This window comes from Myotis davidii, unplaced genomic scaffold (genome assembly GCF_000327345.1).
Source record: "Myotis davidii unplaced genomic scaffold, ASM32734v1 scaffold294, whole genome shotgun sequence".
NCBI classification, from domain to species: domain Eukaryota; kingdom Metazoa; phylum Chordata; class Mammalia; order Chiroptera; family Vespertilionidae; genus Myotis; species Myotis davidii.
In genome coordinates, this window is record NW_006287706.1 from 528,908 (window position 1) to 535,906 (window position 6,999).

Sequence of the window (6,999 nt, forward strand, 5' to 3'; positions counted from 1 at the left end):
AGACTGGCCAGGCACCCCAGGGGGGATCCCCACTCTGAAGGGGCTGTGGCCAGCCTGCAAACTGCCATCAGCAACTCACCCAGACTGGCCTGGCACCCCAGAAAGACCCCCACCCTGAAGGGTGTATGGCCAGTCTGAAAATTGCCCTCAGCCTCTCACCCAGGCTGGCCAGGCACTCCTATATAATAAAAGGGTAATATGCAAATTGATCCTAACAGCAGAACGACTGGGAATGACTGGTCACCATGACACACACTGACCACCAGGAGGAAGATGCTCAATGCAGGAGCTCCCCCCTCATAATCAGTGCGCTCCCACAGCGGGAGCTCTTCTAAGCCACAAGCCAGCCTGATGGCTGCCAGTACAGCTGGTGGTGGTGGTGGGAGTCTCTCCCTCCTCCTCAGCAGCACTAAGGATGTCTGACTGCAGCTTAGGCCTGCTCCCCGCTGGCAAGTGGACATCCCCTGAGGGCTCCTGGGCTGCCAGAGGGATATCTGACTGCCAGCTTGAGCCTGATCCTCCAGGAAGCTAACCTAAGCCAGCAGGTGGTCATCCCCCAAGGGGTCCCAGACTGTGAGAGGGCACAGGCTGGGCTGAGGGACACCCCCCCCCCCGAGTGCACAAATTTTTCTGCACTGGGCCTCTAGTAGTAAAACATATTTGGATAAAATCTATCAAAACTGCTTATATCATTTTTGAGTTATTATATTAATGTTTTTAAATAAGTAAAAAGAAAAACACAGGACAGGAGCACATGGAGGTACCCAGGCTGAGGGAGGCCTCCGAGATCCAGACCCACATCGCTGGGGCATTGTTACCACCTGTGGCCCACAGGCCAAGGTGCACAGGCCAACACGGGTCTTAGTGTTCTTGAACCAGGTCCAGCATTCGTGGGGCTTAGTCCACTGAGGAATCTGAGGCTGTGTTCCTTACCTACTGCATCTTGCTGTTCCCGAGTTAGCTGAGAGGCTCAACTTAGGAAGAAGGTATCAAGAAACTGATCATGTTTCCTTGAATTTGCTTCTGTGTTTGCTTCATCAATGTCTGTCATATTGAATATCTTAAGAGAGATACTGGAATAGCTCGGGGTCCCCATGGACTAGGTTTTGCACATTTGGGGAAACAAAGGTTATGGATCAGCTCAGAGTATTGGTCATATTATTGGGAAAAATCTTCCTTTAGAAGCTTGTTGCAGGCCTGATTTTGAGTTGATCCCACTCTTGAACTCTGTTGACTCTGGTAGCTGTGGATCTGTAGTTGCATCTTTTGCTGATATTTTGTGTGTGGCAAATGATGAAGAATCCAGGTATATGAGATTTTGAAATAGTATATGAAAAAATTAGAAAGAAAAGTTCTCAGCCAGTAAATGAAGCTGCAATTTAAAAAATAGCTGTCCTTGAAAATGAACTAACTTTTCTTCGTTCTCAGATTGCTACAATTGTGCACATTCAGGAACTGGAAAAAAAGTATTAATTCTGGCTCCTTTGACTCAACTGATGGGCCTGTGGTTTGGAACAAGTGCCATCATCAGGAACTGCTCAACTGAGTGTCAAACCAGATCTATTTTCAAGTTCAGTGCTTCCCGCTCCTCCTCCTCCACCCCCTGTGTCCCCTCAGTTTTCTTCTCTGCAGCCTCCATATTCTCTTGTGCAACCAGAATATAATCATATTTGTGACTCAGATAATGCAGCAACTGAAATGAAAAAAATAGCACCCAGGTGCTAGTAAGACCAATTATAGTCGTCATTCAAAAAATCATAAAAACAAAGATGTTCCAAACATGTTGGATGTTCTAAAGGATATGAATAAGATTAAACTTGATGCTATTGAACAGGTCACCTGGAGGCAGACCCATTCATAAGAGGAAAAGACACAGTTCACAATGGGATCCAGTGTCTTTAATTTCCCAGGCACCAAAGCAGAAATTTGCATTCCAAGAAGATGATTCCTTTAAAAAAAAATAGGTCTTGAGAGTCTTCTCCATTTTCTAGTCCAGAAACTTCAAGGCTGAGCCCTAATAATTTTGGACATCACATTAGTTTGTCCAAAGGACAGTGACCTAAAGGAAGAACTGACAAACACAAAAGGTGTCATGGCCAAGGTGTGGGCAACGTAAGATGTGTCTGCGCTTACAAGGAGAGATGCAGAGATATGCCTGCATGTCTTTCACTACATGTTAAAATCTTCTGTTAATGAAATCAAAGGAAGTCATGTGCCAGAATATATGAGTGCAGAGGTCTGAAAAGTCTTGACTTTTAAGAATACCTGTCTTTGGTTTTGGAAGCTCCAGTAGTTAATTGGTTACTAATGATAGGTATAATATTGATTTTTTTCATGTATGTTAATGTTATTAAAGGCTGAATACATACTTGGAATGGTTTTCCTAAGAGCTAAGTAGTGACTTAATGTTTCTCATGAGAGAACAGTAAGGTTTCACTGTAAGATAATAGAAATCATTTTAATGGATTAATAAATTAATATAAACTAAGTCTACATTGTATCACTCAGAAAATGACAGTATGTTTGAGTTCTTTAAAAACAATTTTTAAAGCAATTATGATATCCTAATTTAATAGTCTTTGAATCTTTTAAAAATTAGTAGTGATTTGGTTTACTTGGCCTCTAGAACCTTGGGAGATTTCTAAATATATAATTGTTTCATTCAGATAGTCATAGCTTGAATCATATAAGTTGAGCCTCCTAAAAATTCTTCCTAAAGTTGATAATTATTTTTTAAAAACTGATTTGATAAGTGCTACTATTTAAAGAATCTTTGTAAGTTTTGTCTATACTTGCTATGTAAATATGTATGCCTAACTTAACTTTTTATTTTGTTCCACTTTATAGTTATACTCTGCTCCTTTGTAAATAAAATGTAAATGTACTTTTGTAACTTGAAAAAAAAGAAAAACATAACTACTTGAAAATCAGCTAATAAATGTTTATGTTACAAGTATTCATCAGATAACAGAAATAGTCAAAGTTATGTACAAACAAGTCCAATGATCATATCTTACAATGATTAAACTAAGGCACTGCGTTTTATATACATACACATATCAGGATTCTCCAGAGAAACAGGAACAAAAGAAGATATACAGATATACATAAGGAGATTTTTATAAAAATTGGCTCATGTTACGGAAGGTAAGAAGTCCCATGATCTGTCATCCAACTGTAAACTAAAGAATCAGAAAATCTGGTGCTGTAATTTAGTCTGAGCTTAAAGGCCTGAAAACTGAGGTTCTAATGGTGTAAATCCTGAGTCTGAAAGCCCAAAAACCAAGAGCACCAATGTCTGAGGACAGGAGAAGACAGAAATCTCAGCTCTCTGGTCATCCCCTCAGCTAACTACTCAGGTTGACACAAAATTAACTGTCTTGTGCATATATTCCAAATACTTTAAAACATGTATCATCTCTTTAGCAAAAAAAATTCTATGGAATGCCTCTTTGTACTTATAATGTCAAATATTTTATAAACACTATTTACTTATGTTCTTATCAAATACTAGAGGCCTGGTGCATGAAATTTATGCACAGGGGGCAGGAGGGAGGAAGGGTCCTTCAGCCCAACCTGCACTCTCTCCAATCTGGGAACCCTCAGGGGATGTCCTACACATGGCTTAGGCCTGCTTCCCATGGTTCTCTGCTCTCTGCAGACCAGCCTACTCTATGCCACCACAGACCCTGGTGTCTGCTCTCTGCAGGGGCCTGCTTGCTCATTAATGCCACAGTGAGGGGCAAGCAGTGCCCTGCTGTGTGCTCACCACAGGGGACTGGGGCACTGCTTGCCCCTCGCCCTCACAGCAAGGGCTTAAAGGACTGGGGGACTCCAGTGGTGCTGAGGGGATGGGGTGCTGCCATCTTGTGGCTATGGTTGCCGCCCCATCTTTGTCATGTCAATGCATATTCCCTCCTTACTGGCTGTGGGTGTGCCATCTTTATCATGAAGTGATGGTCAATTTGCATATTATTCTTTTATTAGATAAGAATATCCACTCAAAAAGAAGACTATAATGAAATTTAATAACACTAACATAATTTGTCCCCAGAAGTTGAGACAATAGGTTAATATATTCTTTTTTTTTAATTGATTAAGATATTACATATGTATCTTTATCTCCCTATTGCCCCCCTCCCCCGTTCATGCCCTCACCCTCCTGGTGTCTGTCCATTGATTATGCTTATATGCATGCATTCAAGTCTTTTGGTTGATCCCTTACCCCCACCCTCTCCTACCCTCCCTCTGAGGTTTGAGCATCTGATCAATGCTTCTCTGTCTCTGGATCTGTTTTTGTTCATCTACTTCCTATATTTTCAACTTTCTAAAAAAACAGCACATTTCAAAATGTAAGTACCAGTCTAAGTCTGAATATAAAAAGCAGGATAGTCAGACAGAGAGTAAATTCTTCCTCCTTATATTTTTTCTCTATTCAGGAGTTCAATAGATTAAATGAGCACCACCCATATCACATAGGATAATCTGCTTTACTCAGACTACTGATTCAAATGCTAATCTCTTCCAGAAACACTATTACAGAATAAGATTTAACTAAATATCTGGGTATCTCTGGGTCTAGTCAAATTCACACATAAAATTAATTATTATACTACATCATCTTTTTTTGTCTCCTCTGCAGTGATCTATTACAGAAAAATTAATTTTCTTTTATTTGATTTAATACATTTTCATTTTACATGTTTTTGGACTAATGTTTAAAATTTTTATTATAATTCATATTTTTGCATTAAGAATTATCTTTGTAAATTGGAGTGTATTGACTGAAAACTCTGAGAATTTAGCTGTGAGTTTATTTCCTAAAGCTTAATACTTACATTTGTATGATGCATTTAATCTTCTGAAGTACAATCAAAAGCCAATTTTCATTCAATGTGCATATCTGAAGTAAAGACATCTATAAAGAAGTATATTTTGATATTCTAGATGGAGAATGTAAGGGGTGGTTATTCACAGCAGGGTTATCTTCAAAAGCGATTGGGAAGAAGTCTTAAAAATGAATAAGTATTGAAGATAACTTTTCTTTAATGGCAACAGTTGTTGAAAATTCATTTAGTTATGAGAAATGAAAACTAGTATTTTTAGTTGAATAGTCTGAAGCTAATGTGATTCTAAATTTACTCCATGGTGACAGAAATTAAATGAAGTTTTTCTTAGTAGCTAAAACTACACAAAAGCTAGTTATAGCACTAATAGAAGAATGAAACAGAAACCAGTTGGAAGTTTAGGTTGTAGTATAAACTTAGATAGGCTAGACATTAAAATGCTAGTGTGAGTGTTCTTCATTTATTTCCTGAAGATAAATTAATATGTAAATTATGTCCTTTTATTGTTTCTATTGCCTAAAACCTTTCCTGATTTGGGAAATCCTTTTATCTTAGAAATTACTCTTGCTTTGATCATATCCCTTTGCAGTCTCATTCATCCAAAAACTGTGACTCCCACAGCTTTGAGACTGCCTGGACCTCTCTCCCATTTAAGGATATTGGAAAGGGGCCAGACCTGGAGCAGGTCACCCCGGGCTGGCCAGTAGTGTGTGGGTTTTGACTTTGTGCATGAAAGATTTCACAAAACAAGTCCAGGTGATTTTGAGAGCACATTATTAAAGCTAGAGATGGTAAAACAAAGGAAGGGCCATTTAATTATCTGTCTCAGTTTCCCTATTCCACTTGTCCTGGTTTAGTAACCTGTCTAAGTAAGAGGCTCTAAATCAGCGGTTCTCAACCTGTGGGTCACAACCCCTTTGGGGGTCCAATGACCCTTTCACAGGAGTTGACTAAGACCATTGGAAAACACATATATAATTACATATTGTTTTTGTGATTAATCACTATGCTTTAATTATGTTCAATTTGTAACAATGAAATTGGGGGTCACCACAACATGAGGAACTGTATTAAAAGATCCTGGCATTAGGAAGGTTGAGAACCACTACTCTAAATCAACATTCACCTGTAGATGTATACCCCTGTGGCCTCCAGAAAACTAAAATGTGGGAGGTGGATAAGGAATGCTTGTTGTGAGTCAACACGAGGGTGACATTTTAGCAAAATATTGAAGAGGAGAGGGAGCAAGCTATGCAAATATTTGAGGGAAATATAGTCCAAGCTGATGAAATGCAATTTTAAAAGTTTTAATAAAGTTTTTAAAATATGATTGTGTGTTTTTGTGTTTTGTTTTTGCCTTTGCTTGGGTGCCCCGAGCCCCACCCCAAGGAAAAAATTGGGGTGACAGTATTTTATTTGTAAATAACCCTAAAGACCAGGAGTGGGAAGTGGAATATGTGTTGAAGGATGAAGAAAAGCCAATAAAGTGTGAACTACAGTCAGATTACACAGCAAGCAACTGAAGACCCTCTATAAGTTGGGTAGAATGTGTCTAAGAATTGTCCCACTGAGAAACAGGAAAGCTTAAATATTGATCCAGCAAATCTTGTTTAATTTGGACTTTCTTGTGAGGTAGAGAAATTTCTCAGGCAGAGAAGCTAAGAGAAAAAGCGACTGAGCGTATAAGAAATATCTACAGGAGCTGAATGTAAATTTTCTGAAATAGGCCATGGGGTGGAGGTGGGCTTTAACAACATTTCCTACAGTCTCTTACTACTCAACTAAAAATCAATATGTGGGTCTAATTCTGCTTGAAACATTTAACTCAAAGCCACTCTCTTGCATGCATACCACTGTGGCCACACTTTACACCTTTAGCACAGAAGACAGTGATTCTCAACTCTTTTAGACGGAAACCTCATTTTTATAACAAGCTTTTTATAATATTCCCTTCACTTTTCTGAAATAAAATTCATAGGACATCTGATCTAATAAAAGAGAAACATGGTAATTAGTGTACGACTGCTACCCTTCCCATTGGCTAATCAGGGCGATATGCAAATTAGCTTCCAGCCAAGATGGCGGCCGGCAGCCAGGCAGCTGGAAGCTAACATGAGGCTTGCTTGCTTCAGTGACGGAGGACTCCAATGTT

At 39.2% G+C, this 6,999-nt stretch overlaps 1 pseudogene; it reads left to right on the top strand.

Moving 5' to 3' along the window:
- Positions 1-1,040: 1,040 nt before the first annotated feature.
- LOC102761667 lies at positions 1,041-2,116 on the top strand (annotated as a pseudogene).
- The last annotated feature ends 4,883 nt before the right edge of the window (positions 2,117-6,999 follow it).